Below are 7,783 nucleotides of genomic sequence, written 5' to 3' on the forward strand. Positions count from 1 at the left end.
TTTCCTAATATTTCCTACAAAACATTCTAACCTAAACGAATCCCTTGTAAGATCCTCCCTCACTCCTACTTTTTTCCCATACTAAATATCCAAAGGTGAAGGTGGAAAATATACAAAAAAAAAAAGTTTAAAATGGGGACTTACGAGTAGAAGTGAGGATTTCTCTATTATAAGAGTGTTGTATATATACTAGATTTTCATCCCATGTCTTTGGATGTTTTTTATTTTAACTCCTCAAAAATTGCACCAAAGTCATGTTGACTACTTCTATCTATCCAATTATTTGTGGAATATGTTGTATAACTCTTCAACTTCATGTCCACCTTCTCCCACAATGTAGTCCAAAATCCACTACGAGATCTTATTTCCTTATTTGAAGCAATGCTCCTTGGTATATGAAAGTGCACCTAGACCTACCAAAAGAACAAGTTTGTCACTTCTTTCCCATTGATGGTGTTTTTATAAGGCATTAGAACACACATATTGTTGAACTTTTAAACTACCATGAACAGGTAGACATGTCCTTTCTTAGTTGTTGGTAAACCTCCCACAAATTCCATGGAAATGCTTTCCTAGGGACAATTGGGTAGATGTAATGGATGGCATATACCTTGTTTCATGTTACTAGGCTTGAAGGTACAACAAAGCATGCATCCTCTTGTGAACCTAACTTTATGTTCTTGCATCTTGGGCCAATACACATACCTTTGCAAGTTGGCCATTGTCTTCCCTACACCAAAGTGCCCTACAACCTTAGAGGTGTTAGCCTCTCTAATAACTTATCCAACCTATCCACTAGTCCTCTACATACCTGATAGGATAAAATTTCCACCGGATCCACTAGTCCTCTACATACCTGATAGGATAAAATTGTGAATTTATGAGGGTTTTAAATTCCTCCCACTTATTCATTGAAGGATCTCCATCCAACCTCAAGGTCTTTGTGTGGATTTCTCACTAGGTCATGGCATGCCCCTCTAATTTCATCCATGCAAATGAAATCTTGTGTTCTTCCTATATATGATGAACACTAAAATAAAATCCTAATTATTGTGACTAGTGATTTAGCTTTAGAGTGTTGATATCACATTATTACAACTTGATATGAACATTCACTTCCATTTTTAACAAGGACTATGAATGGTTCATGACACTCGAGTTGGGTTGATCTTTCTTAGGTCTTTTATTTGGCATGTTCTTTGTTTCTTCCCAAACACTTATTCTCCCCTCTTATTGAACCTTTGTGTTATAAACCACATCTTATTTTAATATCCTAATCTTATTAGTCAGGCCGCCCATGAGAATATTCACATTACAGTTTATATCTACAACTTGTGCTTCCAACCATGAAAACCTCTCCTCTACAAAATCACAAGGGTTGTTTATATATTCCTTGACCATGATTGGAGTTTAATTATTTTTTCCTTAGCTAATATAGATACCCTATAAATATCCAAAATATACCTAAATAAACCCACTCTAATAACAATATGATCCATAAAAAAACTATGTATATTGTAGGAATAAATCATCATAATATATCTATTAAAATTATACTTAAAAATACGAAATATACATTATGAGTATTTGTTTCTATTTATATTTATAGTTCTATAAATTACTATTTATTATGTATGTTTGCCAATTATAATCATGTATAAAATATGGAATAATGAAATAATAACTCACAATCCATGATTAGCCCAAGATATAACCTAAGAAATCATTTCAAGAGAAAACAAGTTGGAAAGTGAGATCACTCCACTCTCTTTCTCTGAATAAAAATTGGTTGTTAGTATAAAGAAGTAATTATTGTGGCCCATGGGCTACTATAGTGCACAAATCCTCTTTGTGTGCTCTCTCCCTATCACCCTCAACTACTCTTCTTGTCTATGGAGCAAATGCACTACAAGAGAATGGAACCTCTTTTCCTCCTAGTGGCTCGATTATAAGACAGACTAATAACCTACTAATGGTTAGGTTTGAATCCATCAACTCTTAACTAGAGTTAAAATATTGACTATTCTTGAGTCTTATTCATCACAATCGCATGGTTATCCCCTTTTCCAGTAATAGCAAGGACTCACATGGCACCCTCTCTAGTTATGGTGGTCAATTTTGCTAGGTCAACTTTTAGGAGGCATAAATTTCTCATACGAGGTTTGATTGAGTTGATTCTTGCACAATTGGAAAGGTATCGACATATAGAAAATGGAATCTAGGTCCATATTAAGGTTAAGACCTCAAAAATTATTCGCTATAGGCCTCAAAATCATTCCTAAAGTTTTTGACATTTTTCAATCTAAGACCACTAGTAAAATGGCCCTATGCACTGATTCCTCCAATATTTACATTCTAAAAGAATCAAGATGGATAAAAAATAATATAATGATCCAATCTAGGTCAACCAACCAAGATACAACTAATTCACACACATACACATAATTTGTTCTCGTCCATTAGCTTATGGCCTAACATCAATATGTATTCTGAGCAAAAGAGGGGGAAATCCATGGCTATTGGTAAAATAATTCAAATTAAACATAATATTAATGGAAATCAAGTACCATTTACTAAACAAACAATTTCCTTTTAGTCAAATTAGAATATGCTAGAACTTATCAACTTTTTGGCTTGGTTGGCACTTACCATAGAGACCTTCAACTTGTCGTTGTGTGTGTTGATGATTAAGGACTTTTTGTCCTTAAAGAGGTGGTACTATTTGGATATCTACATGAAAATCACATCCCACATGTACATATAGGGACTCCCAAACACAACTCCACATACATCTCGTGGAACTACATCAAATTCTACTTCACCAATAATGTTAGCACTGATAGAAAATTTGATTCTACAATGTGTGGTTACCTTTATCTCTATGTCCTTGTTGACTCATCCCAATGGATATGGGCTAGGGTAGTCTTGAGTATATTGTTCTAGTTTCTTGATTATATCTACTTCTACGATATTTTTTTGTGATCCTGAGTCCAAAGCCATCATTTTTTGTCTTCTTAAGTTGTATCGTTATATGGAAGATTTTGTTCATTTAGTTCTCTTCTTGCTGCTAAAGGCTACTTAGTTTCACCCCCTTTTACAGTGATGTAAAAACAATCTTCTCATCCATGCCTAAGCTATTATCCACCTAATCTCTCAAATATGTGGCCATGAGATTTTTGTTCTTAGCATCTTTCTTTTGGTTCTTTGAGTTAAGATTTGGATGCAACTTCGAGTACTTCCCCTATGTATGACCATCAATGTTATATTGGTTGTAGTGGTTGTTGGGGTCTTTTCACTAGAGTGTTGTGGTTGTTGTATTTTTTTGCTTTCCACGTCGCCTTCACCTCCTTGGAACATGGTATTTTTTAAGGATTCATATATTGTACATGTGTATGGTATTCTAGGTGATTATTTTTGTTTGAAAAATCATACATATAAAATGTAGGTGAATGTTCCATCAAAAACATGCCATTAGTATTAAAATTGATAACTCTTTGGCAAATATTATCAATTTTATCATATTTATGTAAAAGATAGGAAATTTATTATACAGATTGGAAAATATTTATTTTCATAAAATGGCCAAAAAATAGCCAATTGATGAAATTTTACCCCTAAAAAATATGTTTCCTTGGAAGCTTCCACGCACTCCTTTTGATTTCATCCAATTTATTTCCCTTTCTTATGAGGCTATGTTGTCTAGGTATACCTATAAATAATCATCATCCATCATTCTAGGTTTGAACAACATCACTTCCTTCCCCATATGGCTATATAGACCCCCTGGATACTTGAGTAGTATGTCGAGGTTCTTTGGGGAGATACTCAACATTATGGCCATATTTCTAAATTATGTGGTGTACTCTTATTTATTTTCCCCCTATTTCTACCTTAAGTAATTCCATTGAGCCCACCAGTCTTCTACATACTTAATAGGGTGAAATTGTGACTTTATAAGAGTTTTAAAATCCTCCCCCTTAGTCTATGGAGGGTCTCCCTCCAAATTCATGATCTTTATATAGTTATCCCACTAGATAAAGGCATGGCTCTATAGTTTCAGAAGAGTAAACAAAATTTTATGTTCTTCCTATTGTCACACGGAATCAGTCAAGGGTGCGGACACAGCTGACCTTCCTAGAAGTCTAAGACATTCTAATGACAAACAAAACAAACTGGAGCTATCCTTCTCTAAACATACATTATGATATGAGAAATCAGGTGTTTCGTTCTTACCGCTGTCCAAACGCTGTTGTAGAAGTCCAAGCTTTGTTGATCCGGATGAGCTCCTCCCTTTCTCCAAAACCTGTAATCACCAACAGTCAAACAATTAAATAGCACCTGATTATAACATAAAACAAAGCATATTCAACACATAGACTAAGGAGTACATGAAATAACCCATTAACAACAAGTTATTGAGAAGAATGGACCAATTTTCATTAAAGGTAATCAAAAGGAACCATTACAACCTGAGCCTTGGTGTTGTGCAAGCTCCTTCCAGGGTCCACAAGAGTCTTCCTCTACTTTGACAAAGCTCACCCACTTCCAAATAGAACAAGTAAAGATGACAATCTCTCCTCACAAGCTTCTAAATGGGAGTCCTAATTCCTGCAGCATTTACCCTTAGAAATCTATAGCTTTCAACCTTCCTCCTTCTGGCCCAATGTCTGTATTTATAGTGCTCAAGAGGAAGTTAATCAGGTCCACCATCAATGGGATAGTCCCCTCTTTGGATGGGATCACTCCCTTATTGATGGGATAAGTTCCTCTTTGGTAGGAGTGCATGAACCATCTGGAGGCGCTCAATACACGTCAAACAACCTTCTAGAATGCTCTAGAAATGACCACAAGTAAGTTTTTGAAGATAAAACTTGCGCATTTTAACCTTTTCAGAGGGACGCACCTGCCCCTTTAGATACAGAGCGTCCTTGGACGCAGACCTTATGAACAATAGGTGCGTACCCGCAGGCAAGGTTTGAGAGAACCTGCGTACCCAGAGATAAACATATTTATAAAGACTTTTTCTCTTTCTTGGAGTTTGACATGAATAGTAGAGGCATAAGACTTGCTCAAGAGGGTAGTATGACTGTTGATAGAGCCATACCAACTGTAAATAGTTATGGTGACATTTTTTAGTGTAACAGATTGCCCCCTAAAGTGCGAAGCCTGGAATAGATTAGGGTTTTGTATTATCTAGGAAGGGTGAAGCGCTTTATCATTTCGAGGATTATCTCATGGAGAACCTGGTTGGAACCTGCAATTTTCAACACAAAATACATGGATAAGATTATATCATCACTGAGGTAGGCATTCCCATACTCAGATAAAAACTTTAACTAACAGACTAACTACTCTGATACAGGAATGATTTTGCAGTACATCATGATCATAGACTTTTGTAGACACAGTATGGACGCAGCCATCTGTTTATGATTAGTCTACTTAGATAATGAATACAAAACTCCTCACAGCCTGGATGGTAAAGATTTGATCCAGGGTCTTCATTCCTACTTCTCGAATTGGTACGATTCTAGCCATGCGAATAAATGAGTCGATGTCGAACATGGTAGAAACCACTTGATTACCAGTCGATGATATGAACTGTTAACAAGCGTGAGAGAGACCACCAGTAATGTCAATGGTTCTCAAAGTACCCAGTACAATCCATGAGATGTGAATGAATGAGTTGATGTCGAACATTTCACGGAATCCTTCGATCGAAAGTCAATGATGTAAACTGACGTCAAAGGCGAGAAACCTGCCATTGATGCATGCAGACTTCAAGGCACTGACGATTTCTAAGTCATCTCTCTAGATAATGTGCTGATGTCGATAGAAAGTGACCCGTTGCAGGCAAGCCCACAACACGAAATCTTTGTTCAAGTTGAAGAAATATTGCTGTAAGGACTGACTCAAGGATGGTCAAATGGATGACAAGTATTTTGCAGATGAAAGTTTTGTTTGCAGACCTCTTGGACACATAACGACACGACAGATGGTTTGGTGCTAAATAACTCAAAGTTAATCCCCGGAACTCGGTTGAAGATTTTCAAAAGTGGTTTGATCGACTGTGAGGTAAAAGATTTCCCAACCCAGGTGAATGAAAAGTGTCGTGTCCAAGAGTGGTAATAAAGTTTCTTCTGAGACAAAAGGTAACAAATAGGCTCATTCTTCTCTCTTTTCCCCCACCATTTCTGGCAAGTACCTCTTTATTTTTTAACAAGCTTGAGGAGGATAATATATGCTTGATTATAAGCTCATCCTTCGGATGAGTCCAACCCAGTTTTGATTCGAACCCTAGGAAGGAGTGGTTCGTTCCTGTTTGTAATTGAACAGGTCCTTTACTGTGAAATGTTTAACGAGCCCAGTATAGGAGAAACTCGGCGTTTTTCAATTTTAGAGAGTCTGAAAAACTTAAGAAAACTCCAAGTTGAACTTTTTCGTAAATTTGTGTCCCTCAAGCCCGAAAAAGTATAAAATAATACCTGGGGGAACCGCTTGATCTTGCGACCAAGGAGTACTTTCATAATTAGTGTCACTGACCTGAAAAGTAAAAAGCGATCAAGGACACGTCGTTTTATTTCCGTATCGAGTTTGGAACGACAAAAACACGGCAATCTTTTCCTGATTTTACGGTCAGAAAAGAGCTATAAGGGGACCGTCTTTTAATTCCGTTTTAACGAGTGTAAAAGAAACGCTCGGCAATCTTTTCATGTTTTAGGAGTCAGAAAAGGGCTTAAAAGATGACTCTAAGGTTTCATTTTTTCATAAGTTTTAACGAGTTCGAAAAAATGATAAAAACGTACTCATGGTTTTCACTTTTTCGTAAGTTTAACGAGTTCGAAAAAGGGATAAAAATGTACTCATGTTGCCGACTTTCAATTTAATTTACGAGCAGGAAAAGACGGAAAGAACTCGGCATTTTCATTTGTTTTACGAGAATGAAAGATAGCAAAATAATCTCGGTATTTTCATGAGTTTAACGAGTCTTGAAAATAACTAAAATTGACTCGAGATAGGTTTCATTTTTACAAAAGCTTGAAACAGAGAAAAACTATGCTTCAAAGTAGTTTCATTTTTACACAAGCTTGAAACAGAGATAAAACTGTGCTTGATGCCCCCTAAGCGTAACTGCTAGAGTGCATGCCTCCCTGCTTCATTTCATTCAACTATGGTGGATGAAATGAAGGTTCAAGCGCGAGATCATTTGAAAGACTCGACCTAAAACTATAAGAAAATTATGCAAAAAACTGAAATAACTAACCTAAAAACTTAACATTTATAAGATCTCGTCAATCTCTCGACTCAAGTAGAGGAGGATTTGTTTCATTTTTTAACGAGCTTGACACAGGAAAAGAACTATGCTCGGATTCAGTTTCATGTTTATGCAAGCTTGAAACGAAAAACTATGCTTGTTTTAAGTTCGCATGCCCCCAGCATAATGATGCAAAATGAGGTACATGCCCCCCAAGCTTCATTGCATTCAATGAGGTGGATGGAATGAAGCTTTACTTTCAAGATCTTGGAAAGACTTGTGGGAGTTGTTTCATTTTTTAGCGAGCTTGACACAAGACAAGGAACTATGCTCATAAATACTCTCTAAAATCTACCTAACAAAAACTTACCCTTGTTTCATTTTTTAACGAGCTTGACACAAGACAAGGAACTATGCTCTAAAATCCTTGTTTCATTTTTTAATGAGCTTGACACAAGACAAGGAACTATGCTCATGACTACTTTCTACAATCTACCTAACAAGAAAAACTTTACTCAAAAAAAACCT

This window comes from Pinus tabuliformis, chromosome 5_1 (genome assembly GCF_031772625.1).
Source record: "Pinus tabuliformis cultivar Carrire ecotype Pingquan chromosome 5_1, CPIR1, whole genome shotgun sequence".
Taxonomy (NCBI): domain Eukaryota; kingdom Viridiplantae; phylum Streptophyta; class Pinopsida; order Pinales; family Pinaceae; genus Pinus; species Pinus tabuliformis.